Below are 20,909 nucleotides of genomic sequence, written 5' to 3'. Positions count from 1 at the left end.
AGCGAGTATTTAAATCCCCTTTTTAAAAGGAAGATCTTAAATATAAAAATAGTTTTGGGATCCGCTCTAACTTTTGAAAATCATTTTAAAGACTCGAAAACACTTTAAAGAGTGTTTGGAGTAAAACTGATTTAATGAAGTAAATCAGTCCCCAGAATATTTAGAAAATGTCTGAATATTATTATTTAAATAATATTCCCATAAAAAATAATCTTTATGAAATAATTGAAGTAGAAGTATTAAAACTTATACTTGAAATGAATAGCAAATAATCAAAGATATACTTATACGAAAGTAATATCTTTATTTGAATAATCAAAAATAAGTTTGATTATCGACACCTTATTCTTTAATAAAATAAAGAATATATCTCAGCAAACAATCGGAGTCATAGATCCTCAAATGAATATTCAAATAATATTCAATAAATAAAATAAGCTGAGTCATAATACCTCGAATGAATATTATAAATAATATTCATTAAATAAAATAAAGGAGTCATACATCCTCAAATGAATATTCAAATAATATTCAATAAATAATGTAAAGGAGTCATACGCCTTCGAATAATATTCGAAATAATATTCAATAATAAAATAAAGTTAAAGTTATCGAATAAACCTTATTCGATTAATAGTTTTAAAAACTATATCCATATATATATATAAATAAATAAATATATATATATATATATACTCGGGAACATCGACTCCCGGTTTAGAAATATGTTCACCTTTTATCCCCTATACTAAGGGTATACGCAACTACTTGCTTATTTCTAGCATAGGTATTATGCAACTATAAGCATTGAAATCAACAGATAGATAACCAGATTACGAAACAGACATGCATATATACCATATTAGCATGCTCCAATATATCGCAAAATTTGCTAATAACAATCATGCAATATCACAAGATAATGCATATACATATATTTACATCACAACAACAGTATAACGGGTAGAAAACTTGCCTGAGCGACTGGGGTTACGAATGGCTCGGGACGAGTCTGGTAACCTATAAACAACAAGTAAGTTGGAATTAAACCAAAGTCACTTGTAAATCTATACTTTAACTAACTTAGACTCTAACGCTTGTTTTGCGCTCACTGATTCGCTTAAGCCACTCGGGTACCCTCGGCTCCACCATTTTTAATAATTTAACCTTTACGAGTTTTAAAGCGATTCCTTCGCGAGTGTCTTACCAACTGCCTAACACACTTACCATAAATGTTTCATACATTAATTAACCCTTTTTGGTCTTTAATCTATGTTTCAAAGTAAGGCGAGGGGAAAAGTTTCGTTCGCGAAACGCCGTTACTTGAAACGGTCGTTTCTCCTAAACCGTGCATCGGAATCGAACGAACTACATATCAAAACGAAGCTCGTAACATGAGCTATCTAAACATGGCAGTGGTCATAAACTAGCAGGGGGTTCTCGGGTCCTAATGTTATGCACAAAAACAGTCTAAAGAAAATCGGACGTTACGACGGCTATGTTTACGCGTTTTCCCAATTTTAAACCATTCAATACCAACCACAAATCAACCCCAAATCAATCATACAACCAATATCCCTCCAAACCACATCATAACAGCCCCAACAAATCCACATTAACCATTTATACTTATTCCTCACATGAACTAAAAGCTTTACTTAGGTTCTTTAACTAATTACCAAGATTTACAACTCCAACAATGCAACAAAACCAACTAATCTCTACAAACTCAACCAAACTTCAACCAATCAAGCATCATGCTTCACATATGCTATATCAAACACATTCAATCCTAATTACTCAAAACTAAAGCTAGGGTTTGTAGTTTATACCTTCCTTGGAGAGTGGAGAATCAAGAGAATGGCTTGGAATCACCTTTAAAGCCCTTATCCAAGCTTAATCTAAACAAAACTTCAAGAACACAAATTTTAGTTCTTGAAAACACTATTCACCATCTTCTTTCATGATTTATAGAAAAAGATTGGCTTGGAATTAGAAGCTTAAACTTATAGGAAGTATGTAACTATCCATGGGGAAGCTTAGATAATTACCTTGCTAAATAGTAAGTGGAGGAGCTTGGACTTTCATTTTTTAAGAAAAAACCCGAGAGCATGAAGAAGAAGAAGAGAGATTTTTGTGTTTTGGCTTGATTTGCTTTTGGTTGGTTGATTTTTGTTGTTTGCTTTAGTGAATTACCTAGTTGCCCTTGGTTTTGTGTGGTTAAAAAGTCACCACATCTCCTTCCTTTCTTGTCATGCCTATGTCATCCTCGTGATGTAATCCTCCCCTCCTTGTCCTCTTTCTATTGGTTGGATGACATCATTCCCACTAATCCCTTTGATTAACTTCCTAATCGTTTGCCTAATGACCGCTGATCTGTTATACGGTTCGCTTAACTTTCGTTTTCGTTTATCGTTTGAGGGATCATACCCGGGATCTTATTACTTAGGTTCCCTTAACCTTTCTCAATATATTGTATTCCTTTTATGATCCTCTCTTATAATCCTTTAATTTAAATCCTTTTTATCCTGTTACCTTATACTCAATTCTCTCCGTATCTAGTGGATTTCCGGGAAAAATCAAAGTGTTCAGAATTGGATTCTGACGATCTTTACATACACTTATATACCACATAGAGTACTAATAATATCCCATAAGATCAATAACAGAACCCCTACATAGCGTGGCATGAACAGTTTTCTCATTCAGCAAAAACACTATTCATAAGGGTTTCAAAAATTTCCAAAAATTGGGGTTATTACACACTTCCTCCAACCTCAGGGTAAAGGGGCATCCCATAAGGGGGGTTAGTAGTAACAACAGTGTTAGTAGTAACAACAGTCGAATATTCGTACCCAATAGGTCAAGAATTTATAGGTGCATGTACTTGTTGAACTTGAGGATTCGTACCTTGAGTAGCCGAGGGAACCGTTCCTTGTGGCTGAGGTTCAGTTGCCCCAATCTGGGCTTCTCCTTGCGTGGTTGCATAGGTTGAGTGAGGAGGCACCTCCACAGTTGAAGAAATCACTTGGGTTGTCCCCGTTGGTGTTCCTCCTCCAAGGGCTCTAACTGTTCTCCGTGTTTTCTCCATGGTTATTGTTGTGCCTTCCCACAGACGACGCCAAATGTTATGGATAAAAAACTAAGGTTATTATTTGCTGTATTTACTGCTAGGGTTTGGGAGCTCAAGGCCTTTAATGGCTGCTCTCGTGTTTCATAGCTTAACTCTGCCTTTACGAGATGCCTACGTATCTCTGTGAATTAGAGAATCAAGCCAAAAAATGTAGTTCTGATTGGAGGGGTGAGACCCTTTATATAGACATTGGTGGTCCTTGAATTGGACTTGGTATAGGAGACTTGGTAGCCAAGTCTCAGAATTAGAATGGACTTTGGAGTCCTAAATAGTAGAAAACTGATTCCTTATCCTTCTAGGTCCCTTTGAGGCTAATCTGCGAGGATTTATGTCCTTATCGGGACTCTTCTCAATAGCTATTTTTTCCCTTATTAATTAATTACGAAATTAATTAATATTCAGGGTTTTTGGGCCTTCTTTGTTCCACCAGGCCTGATCTGGTCCATCAGGCCTGATCAATGTGTTGACCTTTTTGGTCTGAATGTCATACATCTTCTTATTGGGCCTAGCAGCCAAAATCATGTATAATTACTGTAATATTTAATTACATAATCAGGATTTATTTATCCCTATCAGAAGGGATTGATTTGGAGTGGTAAAAATATTGGAAATCGCTAAGTTCTAGCCGTCATAATGCCCGATTTTCCTTAACTATTTATTTGATTAATTTTAGGACTCGTGAACTCACTGTAAGCTTCTGACCTTTGCCATGTTTAGATAGTTCATTTTACGAGCTTCGTTTTGATATGTCGTTCGCCTACATCCGAGTCACGAGCGAGGATAAATGACAATTTTAAGTAACGGCATTTCGTGAGCGAACCCCGAAACCTCGAGTAACTTTGAGACCATAATTGAGACCCTTAAATGATTAATCGAAATACGAAACAATTATGTAAGGTGGATTAGGCAGTTGGTAAAGCACTCGCGAAAGAGTTGACTTTAAACGTTTAATGGTTAATTTTATAAAAATGGTGGAGCCGAGGGTACTCGAGCGACTTATGAAAATCGTTAAGCGCAAAAGCGAACGTTAGGGTCTAAGTGGATAAAGTCTAGTTTCTTAAGCGACCGTGGTTTAATTCTGGCTTATGTTGTTGTTCATAGGTTACCGGACCCACTCTAACCTTAAGCCTACCCCGGATGTAACACCCCCAAATCCGGGGTCGGGGATCCGGGTTGTCACGAGTTCCATTTCCCTTAATAACACCCAATCTTAATAAATAATCAACTACTCTGTACTGTGACCCCACAATAAACACACACACCGCAAGTTATAGTCTCAGAGATGAATACCCAAAAAATAACACAAGTCATTTTATTCCACAATTATAAGCCATTACACCTCAAAAGGGTTTCTGAATAAATTTACATTTCATTGCCATTATTACAATTCATAAACATACATAATCTGGTACATCAAAAGTTGAAAGCCTAGCCTATTGGTAGTTCCTACCTCAGCTACAGCGACATCAACGCCTATAGGAAACTGCGGAACGCTTCCTATCCGCTCGCGAATTGGGAGCTTGGTCCTGTTCATCTTGTCTATCTGATGTTGTGTGATGAAAAAAGAAAGCAAGGGTGAGCAAAAAGCCCACCAAAATAATATGTATAATGATTTACTATATATGAGCATTCTCATAGTACTCATGAAAGTCTTGGTCAAGAAGAAATGAACCAAGTTGATATCTTAACGTGACCAAGTCGCAAAATATTCGGTATATATGTATATATACTTTTCAAAATCTTGGAAGTCCTCTTCCATGCATAATATACACAGAGTTCCAGTTTATAACTGTATAAAAATATTGTTGCAAGGTGATCTCATATATCTAACCTTGTCTCAACGTTTTTCTGAAAATCTTTGTCATGCATAAGATAATCATTTACTAGATATAAGTTTAAAAGATCAAGTTACAAGATACTCCAATATACTTATATCTTTTCCGAATACTACTTGAACTACCACCGTTCAAGTTATAATTAGTTCATCCCATAGATTAAGCTACAAGATAAAACTTGTATAGAATCAATCTTTAAAATATCATCAAAATAAAATGAAGTTACGAGATACTTCATTTGATGCAAACATCATTTTGAAAACTCGACCCTGCCAACACTCAACAATTGCCCAATCGTAGCCTTTCTATCGAAGTGCTCTGGGTAGTGTTGCAGAAATATCCAATTGGATGATGAACTCATTACGGGAGTTTGTCGCGCCAGGAAGACCACTTACGATGATCAGTCGTAATAGTACAACCCCACCATTTTCTACATGTAGAGGAGAACCTGTCGGATTTACTTGTCAACCGAACACTGGACTCCTAAGGAATGAACCGTCTTAGCGGAACTTCCAGGCCATTTGGGCCAATATAATAAGGCTGGGATGGCGCCACTCGACCACTTACGCCACTCCTAGTTCAGATGAAATCAATGACTCCGAAACGTAAAGCTCGTCCCCACTTTCCCCAAGTAGAAACTTGTTGATACGGCTCCACCAAGAAGTCGTATCTAGTTGGAAAGGAAAACTCACCGATATTTCCCAGGCGATGCCTGTTAATGGATTAACTTGTTCCAAGAATTTTACTTCCCGAGTATTGGGTAAGTAATCAAAAACTCTTTTATCAAAATAGCAACCTTGTTGCGAATATAAAACATACCACATAGCCGGATCCCTCAGGTTTTGAGCGAATATTTAAATCCCCTTTGAAAGGAAGATCTTAAATATAAAAATGAGTTTTGGGATCCGCCCTAACCTTTAAAATCATTTTGAAGACTCGAAAACATTTTTAAGAATGTTTGGAGTGATGCTGATTTAGTAAAATAAATCAGTCCCAATATATTAGAAAATATCTGAATATTATTATTTAAATAATATTCCCATAAAGAATAATCTTTATAAAAATAATTGAAGTAGAAGTTGTAAAACTTATACTTGAAATGAACATTAAATAACCAAAGATATACTTATATGAAAGTAATATCTTTATTTGAATAATCAAAAGTAAGTTAGATTATCGACACATTATTCTTTAATAAAATAAAGAATATTATTTAGTAAATAATCGGAGTCATAAGTCCTCGAATGAATATCCAAAATAATATTCATTAATAAAATAAACGGAGTCATAAGCCCTCGAATGAATATTCAAAATAATATTCAATAATAAAATAAACGGGGTCATAAGCCCTCGAATGAATATTCAAGATAATATTCAATAATAAAATAAAGTTATCGAATAAACCTTATTCGATTCATAGTTTTGAAAACTATTCATATATATATATATATATATATATATATATATATATATATATATTATACTCGGGAGCCACGACTCCCGGTTTTTGAAAAAATTCACCTTTGGGTCCCCTATACTAAGGGTATATGCAAATTACCGCTTATCTTTAGCATAGGTATTATCAACTGAATCAACAGATATATGTATCAAAAATACTAAACAGGCATGCATATATACCATATCACATGCTACAATATATCGCAAGAATTTGCTAAATAACCATTATGCATCTATCACAAGATAATGCATGTACAAATGTATACATCACAACAACAGTATAACGGATAGAAAACTTGCCTGAGAGACTGGGGGTTATAAATGGCTTGGGACGAGTCTGGTAACCTATAAACAACATATAATTTGGAATTAAACCAAAGTCACTTATAAATCTATACTTTAACCAATTTAGACTCTAACGCTCGCTTTGCACTTAATGATTCTCTTAAGTTGCTCAAGTACCCTCGGCTCCACCATTTTTAATAATTTAACCATTACGAGTTTTAAGGCGATTCTTTCGCGAGTACCTTACCAATTGCCTAATCCACTTTACATAAATGTTTCATACCCCAATTATTCATTTAAGGTCCTTAACCAAGGTTTCAAAGTAAGGTGAGGGGTAATGGTTCGGTCGCAAAACGCCGTTACTTAAAACGGTCGTTTCTCCTAAACCGTACCTCGGAATCAAACGAACTACATATCAAAACGAAGCTCATAACATGAACTATCTAATAATGGAAATGGTAAAAACCTAGAAGTGACTTCACGGGTCCTAAAGTAAATCGGACATTACGACGGCTATGTTTACGCGATTATCCAAATTTAAAACACTCCAATTCAACCCACAATCAATCCACAATCACAACCCAATCAAAACTCCATCCATACTACATCATAACAGCCCCAAAAACTCAACATTAACAATTTATACTTATTCTTAAACTTGAATTCAACTACACTTAAGTTCATTAATCAACAATCCAAGAATTACCACTCCAAAACTTCACAAAACTAACTAATCTCTACATTCACAACAAGCAAGCCTCCCATGAATTAAAATCAACAAAACTAAAACTAATTAATCAAATAAAGTTAGGGTTTGGAGGGGTTATACCTTCCTTGGAGAGTGGAGAATCAAGAGAATGGCTTGGAATCACCCTTAAAGTCCTTATCCAAGCTTAAACTAAACAAAACTTCAAGAACAAAAATTTTAGTTCTTGAAAAACACTATTCACCATCTTCTTCCATGATTTTTAGGAAGAGATTGTGAAGGATTTAGGAGCTCAAACTTATAGGATATCCATAACTATGCATAAGGAGTCTTAGATAAATACCTTGCAATTTAACAAAGCTTGGAACTAGGTTTTTGATTTTTCTTTCTTTGGAAAAGAAGAAAAGCCGTGAGCAAAGATGAAGAATGGTGAAAAAAATTTGTGTTTTTGGTGAAAATGAAGTGTTGGCGTGGTTGGTTGACCTTTTGATTTGTTTTGTTACCTTTTTACCATGGTAATTTTTGTGTGGTTCTAATTCAACCAACAACACACTTGCTTGGTCATGCTTATGCCACCATGTGATGTCACCCTCCCTCCTTTGTCCTCTTCTCATTGGTTTGATGACATCATCCCCACTAATCTCTTTGATTAGCTTTTAATTATTTGGCTAATGACCGCGGATCTGTTATACGGTTCGCTTAACTTTCGTTTTCGTTTATCGTTTGAGGGATCATACCCGGGATCTTATTACTTAGGTTCCCTTAACCTTTCTCAATACATTATATTCCTTTTATGATCCTCTATTAAAATCCTTGAATTTAAATCCTTTTTATCCTGTTACCTTATACTCAATTCTTTCGATATCTGGTGGATTTTTGGGAAAAATCAAAGTGTTCGGATTTGGATTCTGACGATCTTTACATCCACTTATATACCACATAGAGTACTAATAATATCCCAGAAGATCAATAAAAGAACTCCTACATAGTGTGGCATGAAAAGTTTTCTTATTCAGCATAATCAGCAAAACACTATTCATAAGGGTTTCAAAAATTCCAAAAATTGGGGTTATTACAGTCTCCCCTCCTTAAAAGGATTCCGTCCCGGAATCAGATAGAAAATGAGTAGGGATACTTTCTTAGCATTGCACTTTCTAACCCTTACGTAATTTTCCCACATTGTGGTTCTACCATCAAATTCTGACTAGTTTGATAACTCTTCTCCTAAGCACTTGTCCCTTTTTCAGTCTATAACCCTTTCTGGTTGCTCCATATAGGTTACGTCTGGTTGCATGTCTATGCGCTCATATGCCCCTATTTATCTGTCATCTGAATTACACTTCCTTAACATTGATACGTGAAACACGTTATGACTTGCTACATGTTCGGGGGTAGGGATAGCTCATATGCTAACTTCCTAATACGTCTTAATATATTCAAGGGTCCAACAATTCGTGGACTTAAACTTTCCTTTCTTTCCAACCCTCATCAATTCCTTTTTAAGGGAATACTTTTAACAATACAAGGTTCCCTCCTTCATTCTCTTTGTCCTTTCATTGTCAAATCTGCATACTTCTTATGTCCATCTTGGGCTACTACCAGCCATCCTCTGATTAGATCTATTACATCCCTGGTCCTTTGGACTACTGCGGGTCCGAGCATCTTGCGCTCTACAACTTTATCCTAACATAAGGAAGATCGACATTGTCTTCCCTCAAGGATCTCATAAGGCGACATCTCGATACCTGACATAAGATCTATTATCGTGAGAAAACTCATCCGTGTTAAGTGATCATTCCAAATTCTTCCAAGTCTATTGCACAGACTCTTATTATAGCTTTTTGCGCTATAGGTTTTGCTTCTCAATACCCACTCTTTTCCAGTTCGTAATCGCTACTACCTTCCGTTCCTAATATTATACTGGTTATACTTTTGCTCGTTAGCATTCTATAACCTTTTAATAACCACGTCAACCTTAGTATCACTAACGCGTTAGAATCGGAATACCACCATACTTGGTACCACTTCCTTTCTAGCTGCCTCCATCTTCGAAAGCTTGGTCCTTCATATAGAAGTAAAAGAATTTATTGAGAGATCACTATGATCATGAACACTTGTTCTATTGCATAGTTAGTACAGAAGGTGGCCAGCCTTTAGTACTTGACAAGCAATTAAATAATAGATGGTATCCTACTAGGCTTCTATCACACAGATAGATAGTCATTCGGCAATACCTCCCCTTCTAGAAGGGTTGTTCTTCTCAGCTTATACAAAATGAAAAGGAGAGAAAAGAATGATTTGAAGAGAATTGTATATATATAAAATATACTGCCACAAAATATCTGGCTTGAAATCTACCTCTGAACTATAGAGGTTTATCATAGGAGAACAAAACATATATGTATATAAATCAACATCAATTATAATAGCATCGCATTTCACATGCCTAAATATTTTTGCTATTCCGTCCATCATTTTATGGACCCATGCTCTTCCTTCAGCTTATACTCAATCACCTTTGAAACTCCCTCGACATCGAAAATCGAATCTGGGATCTCATTCTAGACATCATTGTTACTAGAATCCTATGCTTGCACTGCAACCTTCCTCGTATAGTAATTTGACTCTCTATTGATAAGAAGGAATAAATATTCAATAGGTAAATAATCGACCTAGTTTTTCTATCAAAGATAACTTATACGTCAACATGACACGATTAGTGGTACTCAATCTCAACATCCATTCCAATACAACTCTCACGGTTGTAAGTAATCGGCTCATTACTCGTAGAATCATTCCTGCATTACTATGGTCCACCGTTGACCTACTGTAGTCGTTTGTTTTCCATAAAGTCTTAATAGCTAACCATACGGAGTCCATACCTGCCGTATCAGATTCTTCTGAGGAGGTAACATAATTACCATTCATGATTCATGAAGAACATTCTAGATCCTGATGTACATACATGACATGAAGGAGATAAAATTGCAGAAGAGTTTCAATCAAAGCAACGATAACAGGTTAATACCATTCTTAATCATATGCCTTCGATAGAAGACTTAACTCAAAGGTTCGTTTAGTCCTTTTGAAATATGGTCCAGGCTTATTCTCAAGATAGTACCTTCTAAGATAGATAGCCCGCTCATGGCGATTACACAAATTAAACCTTTACCAAACTACTATTACGGTTGGATATTGCACAGTCATCAGAAGGAATGTCAATCTTTCAAACCATAATACAACCTTCACGGCTTTAACCATCATCACTGTATTCCTCTGGCACGTGTGCTTATAATTGTCCTCTTACACTTAAAGTGTCGGCCACCTCTTTGACCTTTCCTGATAGTAAAATTTCCATACAATCAATGTCATTTTTTAACCACTTCCAAATAAATTTTCTACCTTATTTCAATCACTGCTTATGTGAAAATGCTTTTCTTAAGTCCTGGTGAGAAGAAAAAAAATCACCATTTTTTCCATAAGTCATTGCCTTAGTCTTTAGATGTGAACATTGCCACGATTGACTCTCGATCATACTTAGGACGTCTCTTATCTTGGGTCCTTCTTGTTTTCACCAATCTCGACCCTCATTGGGTCAATCTATACTTTCTTATGGTTCAACACGTGCCCCACCTGGCATTATTATAATTACGTCACATTTCCTTTATCAAAATTTCTATTCTTGAGAACTTTGAATATTACCTTTTTCCTTGTAAAACCTCTAAGGTTATCCTTGAATCATTCCTCCTGTATTCCCTAGATACAGGGCATATCAAAATACCATTTACTAATACTATAACCATTGTCTATGTACTTCTGAAAAAAAATCTACTGATCTTTAAAGGTTGTTGTTGCCTTAATCCTTCATTCCGTATTACCCAAACTCATAATGTCCCTATTAAGGGTGAAATGCCATCCTTTATGCATTCCTCTATGGTTCATCTCAAGTTATCGAGGTTCCATCCTTAATTCCACCTTTTAAAAAGGTACTTGCATCCTTTCGTAGATAAATCAAGTCATGTATCCCTGATAAGGGTGTCTTATTTCAATCATTCCCACCTCGATAGTCTATACCTAATTTTATAATAGCATCCTTATTCAAATTGAGGTCAATCCATATGGCCTCCGAAAGATAACAATGGTTATCTGCTTTTCTTTCCTGATTTGGTAATGATCACATGGATGTTCTGGAAGATATTGGTCGTGTTCAACGTGAACTTCTTCTTAATAAATCCTTATTTACTTTTGTTGTTTATCTCAACAGTCATCTCAATGTTGGGATATCTTTTGTACTTGGTGTCTCCCTTTTGGGTATCAAGTCACAGGTGTTACATACACTTTCCATTTTTTTTAAGGTTACTTCCTTCATCCAATTTCCTAATTTCTTACTTTCTTGTCTCTTCCACCTATCCGCGTCTCATTATTTATCCTTCGAACTATCTCAAGGTTTCCTCGAATCCTCCCAACTTAAAGGGGATAAAATATATGTATCTCTTATTCCTTTAATCATCAATTTAACTCATGGTGAATCACCCTCATCCTGACGATCACATACTTTTCTATTTCTATTGTTACGAGTATTTAGGGTTTCCTCATACCCAACTCCCTTATCATTCCTCAAACTGTATTGCCTTTTTATTTCTTTCCACTTCAGTCTCCCTTTATTTTCTTTTCTCTTACAATCATTTCATGAACCAACACAACATAAATATTGATTTCAAACATCCCGTCATTCTGGATTCGTGTCCTCAGAACGAATCTTGACAACTTTTACAACTTAGATTCATAATTCATCATACTCGTCTGCCTTTGTTCTGGCTCTAAAGCTTTTACACTATCTCCATAACCTTGGGAAGTACTTTCCTGAAAACAATTGACTGAACTTTAATCAGTTTATTATAACCTCTGGCTCCGTGCCTTCCTTGGCCTTTCACCAACGGGTGGCCTCTCTCTTAGGAGGGTAAGTGACAAAAACAGTCTTTTGTGATTCGTCCATCATTTAGAATCTCAAATGATTCCTATTTTTCCTTTAGCCAGGCTCTTGCCTCGACTGGGTCAGCTTGTTCCTTGGAACTCTAAGAGCTTAGCGACTTAAAGGTCCTGAAAGAATTTCTCGCCACATTGTTTCCTCAGGGTGGTGGTTGGGGATAATAGTCTAAGTTCTGTTTAGGCAGGTCCATGAATTGCCCAATAAGAGTACCATCCTGATTCTCCCTATCTTGTTCAAATTCTGTTTTCTCAGTATGAAATGTTCCAACCTTCTCCCATAATCGGGGTTATCTTATACGTTAAAAATCCTTGTTTTCCACTTCATTATGTTATGGGTTCCTTCTATCTTGATGTCAACCTCCCTGACTATCACATTCAGGTTTTGCTCTAAATCTTATTCCTCAAACTAGCTTTCATCTAAGATCTCATCTTTAAGCTCTTGAACATTTGGAACCCAAATTCTGTAGGAATACCTCATTATTCCCTTATCATCTTTCTCGGTATTAATCTTTTATCTAATTGTTGGCTCTCTGCCTTCATTCATCACTTTTTCTGGCACAATATGTTCTTTTTCGATAATTCGGACTGTATTGCAATCTCAAACATCTTTTCGGTACCGGCTCCGGTTACCTTCACTTCTATTTTCATTTTCTCAAAATCTCTCATAAACTCCCCCAAAGACATTATCATCTTGAGTTTCTCCTTTTTTACTAAGGGCATCAGCCACCACATTGGCTTTCCCGAATGATAAAGAATCTCCCAATCAATATTCTTGATTAGCTCTAACCGCCTCCTCTGGCGTATGTTGAGCTCCTTCTACGTGAAAATGCACTAGAGCACTTATGGCTTGTGTAAATCTCGCACTTCTCTCCATACAAGTAGTGCCTCAAATCTTTAGGGCAAAACTATTGCCACGAGCCCAAGCTCATGGGTGGGGATATCGAATTTTATATTCCCTTAATTGTCTTGACGCGTACACGATTACCTTGATGTGCTGTATAAGAAGCACCTTAATTCCTTATGCGAAGCGTCACTACAGATCACAAAACCTTCTTTTGCATCCGGCAATGCCACCATAGGGGCCGTCACCAATCTTTGCTTCAGTTCTTAAAAGCTGTTCTCGCATTTCTCTATCCATTCGAACTTCTCAGTCTTATGAGTAAGCCGCGTTAAAGGGGCTACTATCTTTACAAACTTGAACGAACCTCTGGTAGTGACCGGCCAATCCTACCTCTGGTAGTTGACCTAACCATGGTCATCAATTCCTCAGTGGTCCTTTATTCATTCTTGTCAGGATCCTTCACGGGATCCTTCTCAGCGATAATCCCTTCTAGGACAACATCCTCAACCACTACATCCTCAATAGGAACATCATCCGGGCCCGTGTTAGGACGCTCTATCAGATCCACACTCTGATCTCCAATAACTAATAAAACATCATCGCATTGTTGCTCCTCAACCTCAAGGTTCGGAGTCCCGCTACCATATACGATAACGAACTACGCTCCTATCACGATATTTATAAGGGTTCCCATAAGGGTTTTAACTGTCAGTATTACGTTAGGTAGCCTGACTATGAACTTGGCAAGAGTTCTTATTATCTTAATGAACTTATTATCCTAACGTCACATCATCTCTGAGATTTATAACGCTTAGATCTGATACCACTTCTGTAACACCCCCAAATCCGGGGTCGGGGATCCCGGTTGTCACGAGTTCCATTTTCCTTAATAACACCCAATCTTAATAAATAATCAACTACTCTGTACTGTGACCCCACAATAAACACACACACCGCAAGTTATAGTCTCAGAGATGAATACCCAAAAAATAACACAAGTCATTTTATTCCACAATTATTAGCCATTACACCTCAAAAGGGTTTCTGAATAAATTTACATTTCTTTGCCATTATTACAATTCATAAATATACATAATCTGTTACATCAAAAGTTGAAAGCCTAGCCTATTGGTAGTTCCTACCTCAGCTATAGCGACATCAACGCCTATAGGAAACTGCAGAACATTTCCTATCCGCTCGCGAATTGGGAGCTTGGTCCTGTTCATCTTGTCTATCTGATGTTGTGTGATGAAAGAAGAAAGCAAGGGTGAGCAACAAGCCCACCAAAATAATATGTATAATGATTTACAATATATGAGCATTCTCATAGTACTCATGAAAGTCTTGGTCAAGAAGAAATGAACCAAGTTGATATCTTAACGCGACCAAGTCGCAAAATATTCAGTATATAGGTGTATATATACTTTTCAAAATCTTGGAAGTCCTCTTCCATGCATAATATACACAGAGTTCCAGTTTATAACTGTATAAAAATATTATTGCAAGGTGATCTCATATATCTAACCTTGTCTCAACGTTTTTCTGAAAATCTTTGTCATGCATAAGATAATCATTTACTAGATATAAGTTTAAAAGATGAAGTTACAAGATACTCCAATATACTTATATCTTTTCTGAATACTACTTGAACTACCACCGTTCAAGTTATAATTAGTTCATCCCATAGATTAAGCTACAAGACAAAACTTGTATAGAATCAATCTTTAAAATATCATCAAAATAAAATAAAGTTACGAGATACTTCATTTGATGCAAACATCATTTTGAAAACTCGACCCTGCCAACATTCAACAATCGCCCAATCGTAGCCTTTCTATCGAAGTGCTCTGGGTAGTGTTGCAGAAATATCCAATTGGATGATGAACTCATTACGGGAGTTTGTCGCGCCAGGAAGACCACTTACGATGATCAGTCGCAGTAGTACAACCCCACCATTTTCTACATGTAGAGGAGAACCTGTCGGATTTACTTGTCAAACACTGGACTCCTAAGGAATGGACCGTCTTAGCGGAACTTCCAGGCCATTTGGGCCAATATAATAAGACTGGGACGGCGCCACTCGACCACTTACGCCACTCCTAGTTCAGATGAAATCCATGACTCTAAAACGTAAAGCTCGTCCCCACTTTCCCCAAGTAGAAACTTGTTGATACGGCTCCACCAAGAAGTCGTATCTAGTTGGAAAGGAAAACTCACCGATATTTCCCAGGCGATGCCTTTAATGGATTAACTTGTTCCAAGAATTTTACTTCCCGAGTATTGGGTAAGTAATCAAAAACTCTTTTATCAAAATAGCAACCTTGTTGCGAATATAAAACATACCACAGAGCCGGATCCCTCAGGTTTTGAGTGAATATTTAATTCCCCTTTGAAAGGAAGATCTTAAATATAAAAATGAGTTTTGGGATCCGCCCTAACCTTTAAAATCATTTTGAAGACTCGAAAACATTTTTAAGAATGTTTGGAGTGATGCTGATTTAGTAAAATAAATCTGTCCCAATATATTAGAAAATATCTGAATATTATTATTTAAATAATATTCCCATAAAGAATAATCTTTATAAAAATAATTGAAGTAGAGGTTGTAAAACTTATACTTGAAATGAACATTAAATAACCAAAGATATACTTATATGAAAGTAATATCTTTATTTGAATAATCAAAAGTAAGTTTGATTATCGACACATTATTCTTTAATAAAATAAAGAATATTATTTAGTAAATAATCGGAGTCATAAGTCCTCGAATGAATATCCAAAATAATATTCATTAATAAAATAAACGGAGTCATAAGCCCTCGAATGAATATTCAAAATAATATTCAATAATAAAATAAACGGAGTCATAAGCCCTCGAATGAAAATTCAATATAATATTCAATAATAAAATAAAGTTATCGAATAAACCTTATTCGATTCATAGTTTTAAAAACTATTCATATATATATATATAAATATATATATATTATACTCGGGAGCCTCGATTCCCGGTTTTAGAAAAAATTCACCTTTGGGTCCCCTATACTAAGGGTATATGCAAATTACCGCTTATCTTTAGCATATGTATTATCAACTGAATCAACAGATATATGTATCAAGAATACGAAACAGGAATGCATATATACCATATCACATGCTACAATATATCACAAGAATTTGCTAAATAACCATTATGCATCTATCACAAGATAATGCATGTACAAATGTATACATCACAACAACAGTATAACGGATAGAAAAATTGCCTGAGCGACTGGGGGTTATAAATGGCTTGGGACGAGTCTGGTAACCTATAAACAACATATAAGTTGGAATTAAACCAAAGTCACTTATAAATCTATACTTTAACCAATTTAGACTCTAACGCTCGCTTTGCGCTTAATGATTCTCTTAAGTCGCTCGAGTACCCTCGGCTCCACCATTTTTAATAATTTAACCATTACGAGTTTTAAGGCGATTCTTTCGTGAGTACCTTACAAACTGCCTAATACACTTTACATAAATGTTTCATACCCCAATTAGTCATTTAAGGTCCTTAACCAAGGTTTCAAAGTAAGGCGAGGGGTAATGGTTCGGTCGCGAAACGCCGTTACTTAAAACGGTCGTTTCTCCTAAACCGTACATCGGAATCAAACGAACTACATATCAAAACGAAGCTCGTAACATGAACTATCTAATCATGGCAATGGTCAATACCTAGCGGTGAGTTCACGGGTCCTAATGTTAAGAACAAAAACAGCCTAAAGTAAATCGGACATTACGACGGCTATGTTTACGCGATTACCCAAATTTAAAACACTCCAATTCAACCCACAATCAATCCACAATCACAACCCAATCAAAACTCCATCCATACTACATCATAACAGCCCCAACAACTCAACATTAACAATTTATACTTATTCTTAAACTTGAATTTAACTACACTTAAGTTCATTAATCAATAATCCAAGAATTACCACTCCAAAACTTCACAAAACTAACTAATCTCTACATTCACAACAAGCAAGCCTCCCATGAATTAAAATCAACAAAACTAAACCTAATTACTCAAATAAAGTTAGGGTTTGGAGGGGTTATACCTTCCTTGGAGAGTGGAGAATCAAGAGAATGGCTTGGAATCACCCTTAAAGTCCTTATCCAAGCTTAAACTAAACAAAACTTCAAGAACAAAAATTTTAGTTCTTGAAAAACACTATTCACCATCTTCTTCCATGATTTTTAGGAAGAGATTGTGAAGGATTTAGGAGCTCAAACTTATAGGATATCCATAACTATGCATAAGGAGTCTTAGATAAATACCTTGCAATTTAACAAAGCTTGGAACTAGGTTTTTGATTTTTCTTTCTTTGGAAAAGAAGAAAAGCCGTGAGCAAAGATGAAGAATGGTGAAAAAAATTTGTGTTTTTGGTGAAAATGAAGTGTTGGCTTGGTTGGTTGACCTTTTGATTTGTTTTGTTACCTTTTTACCATGGTAATTTTTGTGTCGTTCTAATTCAACCAACAACACACTTGCTTGGTCATGCTTATGTCACCATGTGATGTCACCCTCCCTCCTTTGTCCTCTTCTCATTGGTTTAATGACATCATCCCCACTAATCTCTTTGATTAGCTTTTAATTATTTGGCTAATGACCGCTGATCTGTTATACGGTTTGCTTAACTTTCGTTTTTGTTTATCGTTTGAGGGATCATACCCGGGATCTTATTACTTAGGTTCCCTTAACCTTTCTCAATATATTATATTCCTTTTATGATCCTCTATTAAAATCCTTGAATTTAAATCCTTTTTATCCTGTTACCTTATATTCAATTCTTTTGATATCTGGTGGATTTTCGGGAAAAATCAAAGTGTTCGGATTTGGATTCTGACGATCTTTACATACACTTATATACCACATAGAGTACTAATAATATCCCAGAAGATCAATAAAAGAACCCCTACATAGTGCGGCATGAAAAGTTTTCTTATTCAGCATAATCAGCAAAACACTATTCATAAGGGTTTCAAAAATTCCAAAAATTGGGGTTATTACACCGGAACACTCAGGCAAGTTTTCTACCCGTATAACTATTGTTGTGATGTATATATGTATATGCATTATCTTGCGATAAGTGCATGATTGTTATTAGCAAATCTTCCGATATATTGGAGCATGTTAATATGATATATATGCATGCCTGTTTCATAATCTTGATATCTTGTTATCGATTCAATTGTTTATAAACTGCATAATACCTATGCTAGAGATAGGCACTATTTGCGTATACCCTTAGCATAGAGGACCCAAAGGTTAACATTTTTCTAAAACGGGAGACGATGTTCCCGAGTATATTATATATATAGTTTTCAAAAATATTAACTGAATAATGTTTATTCGATAGTTTTAAATTATAAGTGAATATTAGTTTGAATATTCATTCGAAGGCTATTGACTCCATTATTTTATTAAATAATATTATTTATTTTCTTAAAGAATAATGTTTCGTTATTCGCTAAGTATTCGAGAAATGATTGATATCGTCAATCATTCTTACCTTAAATATTTTCAGAAAGTTATTTTTAAAACTTTTACTTCATTTCCTTTGATAAAAGCTATTCGTTATTTGAATATTATTTATAGCATAATATTCAGATATTTTTTGATTATCTTGGAATTGATTTATTCTATCAAATCATCCTTATTCCAAACATTTTCAAAAATATTTTCGAGTCTTCAAAATGATTTTTTTGGCTAGAGCGGATCCCAAAACTCGTTTTCAAATTTAAGATCTTCCTTTTGAAGGGGACTTGAATAGTCGCTCAAAAATATGAGGGATCCGGCTCTGTGGTGTATTTTATATTCGCAACGAGGTTGCTATTTTGAGAAAACAATTTGATTACTTCCCCAACATTCGGGAAGTAAGTCCGTCTAATTGAGTCGGCATAAGCGACAGGCCGGGATACGGTCTATGAAGATGTAAGAGGCTGGGTGACAGTCCATCCACGCGTGAGTGGCTGGGTAATGGTCTAGGGTGAGGTCCTAATGCGGCCAGGGTGATGACCGGCGAGGAATTCATCCATCTACAGTCGAAAAGGTTACTTAATGGGTATCTTTGCCTAATCAGCAAGATATCGGGTTTATGCCAAAGTTTTTCTTCTTTTCAAATTCATTGGGTATTATAACTCTGTTTATACTTTTCATAACAGAGGTTTTCAAGGAAAGTGTGAGATATATATAGGTGTATATATATATCGGCACTTAATGAAGTATCTCGTAACTTCATTTCTTTTGAATGATATTTCAAAGATTGAATCTATTCAAGTCTTATCTAGTAGTCTCATCTATGTGATGAACTTTTGAAATTGATTATAGCTTGAACGGTGGTAGTTCGAATAGTATTCGGAAAATATATAAGTATATTGGAGTATCTTGTAACTTCATCTTTTCAACTTATATCTAGTTAATGATTATCTTATGCATGACAAAGATTTTCAGAAAAACGTTTAGACAAGGTTAGATATATGAGATCACCTTGCAACGATATTTTTATACAGTTATAAACTGGAACTCTGTGTATATTATACATGTCAGAGGATTTCAAAGATTTTTAGAAGTATATATGTATATATATAATGAATATTTTGCGACTTCGTCGCATTAAGATATCAAACTTGGTTCATTTCTTCTTGACCAAGACTTTCATGAGTATTATGAGAATGCTCATATATTGTTAATTAGTATACATGTTATTTATGGGGGCTTGTTGCTCACCCTTGCTTTATTCTTTCATCACACAACAACAACTAGACAAGATGAACAAGACCAAGCTCCCAATTCACGAGCGGATAGGAAATGTTCCGCAGTTTTCAGTAGGTGTTGATGCCGTTGTAGCTGAGGTAGGAACTACCAATAGGCTAGGCTTTTTACTTTTGATATACCAGACTTATGTATATTTATGAATTGTAATAATGGCAAAGAATCTGTAAATTTATTCAGAAACCCTTTTGAGGTGTAATGACTTATAATTGTGGAATAAAATGACTTGTGTTATTTTTGGTATTCATCTCTGAGACTATAACTTGTGGTGTGTGTGTGTATATTGTGGGGTCACAATACGCAATAGTTGGTTGTTTATTAAGATTAAGTATTATTAAGGGAAATGGAACTCGTGACAACCCGGATCCCCGACCCCAGATTTGGGGGTGTTACAAAGCAGCTGTGTGCAAAGACATTGCATCACAGAGTTCTGAAATTAATACATATCTTTGGTGGATAAATTCAATCCACCAGAAAGTTTTTAAATACTTGTATTTGATTACTTTGTTTTTGATTTCTTCAATACTTTCATTCAGACCTTTAGCTAAATCAAACACTGATATACATTTATAGCTGAACAGTTTTTAAAATTGAAAAAGTAGCCAGAATTACATTCAACTCCCCCTTTTGTAATTCTTTGTTAGATTGTTTAGAAATAACAATTGGTATCAGAGAAAGCTCTTAAATAACAAAGAGTTTCAAGATCACAACAACTAACAAGATGAGCAAAAAAGATGTTGGAGTAAAAATTCCATTTCTGGACAAAGACAACTATCACCATTGGAAGGTGAAGATGCACCTGCATCTCCTCTCTCAAGATGAAGAATATATGGACTGCATTG

The sequence above is a fragment of the Apium graveolens genome, chromosome 6 (genome assembly GCF_009905375.1).
Source record: "Apium graveolens cultivar Ventura chromosome 6, ASM990537v1, whole genome shotgun sequence".
NCBI lineage: Eukaryota > Viridiplantae > Streptophyta > Magnoliopsida > Apiales > Apiaceae > Apium > Apium graveolens.
The sequence above is the reverse complement of the archived record's forward strand: the minus strand, read 5'-3'. Positions refer to the sequence as shown.